The sequence below is a fragment of the Aplysia californica genome, unplaced genomic scaffold (genome assembly GCF_000002075.1).
Source record: "Aplysia californica isolate F4 #8 unplaced genomic scaffold, AplCal3.0 scaffold01432, whole genome shotgun sequence".
Lineage (NCBI taxonomy): Eukaryota > Metazoa > Mollusca > Gastropoda > Aplysiida > Aplysiidae > Aplysia > Aplysia californica.
This window is the reverse complement of record NW_004798702.1, coordinates 66,546-67,694: the sequence shown is the minus strand read 5'-3', so window position 1 is coordinate 67,694 and position 1,149 is coordinate 66,546.

Genomic DNA, 1,149 nt, shown 5'->3' with positions numbered 1-1,149 from the left:
TCTTCTTCTTCTTCTTCTTCTTCTTCTTCTTCTTCTTCTTCTTCTTCTTCTTCAGGCCCAACATTAAGGGGAGTGGGGAAGAGGGCGGCATGTGTTTGAATGTTTAGGCAAGCGATCATACAATCAGGCGAACTGTTTTGGTTGAGACAAATTTTTTTAATTTGACGGATCGAAAGCAAGTTTATGCGCTACAAGATCACTGTTATATCCGAGGTTGCGCAAATTTAGCCTTTTATAGCCAGGTTCAGAATTATACATGTGTATAGGCCTATTACTTAACTTACTTATAGAGGAAAAAACGTGGATAATGTTTATCACCTTACAAGTTCCTGTAAAAACAGAGGCTTTTGTAAATGGACTGGACTGTATAACGAACACTATCGCTATCATCCTTTTTCAACCCTTGTATGGGCCATCAACAAAAGCTCTGTATATGTATTTCTGTCTTGGGCTACATGTATACTATTATTACTATAGTCACGTCTGTCCTGAGTTATCCTATGTTTTAGATTTTTGTTTTGTTTTATTTTAATAAGAGTTTTTATGGCACTCGCAAGTTGAAAAGGTCATAAATGATCGAGCGGGACTTTGGCTAGAAAGTTAGCCTGTTGTTTTCACGTTAGCTCGATCTCAGCGCGATTTCATTTTTTTTAATGAGCAAAAACAATACCGTCAGTGCATTTCGCTATCAGGGTATGGAGCATTCAGATACTTTCGAGAAAGTGTAAAAATATGTTTTAGATGTAGTTTGATACGCATTTTAACCTATTGATTTTTACATTTTATACTTATGTTGCCCTGAATTATTGATGCAAAGTAAAATGTGAGAGCTGATTTTTTTAGATTGTGCTTTGGTCAAAATTAATGCCTAAAGACCGGACTTTTCAAACTTTGTTCCATATTGCGAATAGCGAGCTGCAAAGACGACTATGCACTCATACAACTGTCCTCCAAGCTTGGTAATGATCCGTGCATTTATAAGAGAGCAGTACCCATTTCTCTGAACCCTCTACTTCTGCTTTGTGCTGACCTCTTCTTACCCCTAACAGGATACGTGTTTATTTTGACTCTACAATGCCTCTAAATGCACCCAGCGACCAACTGTTGTGTTTTTTACTATAATATAGAAATGGTCAAGTCATCTTTCAG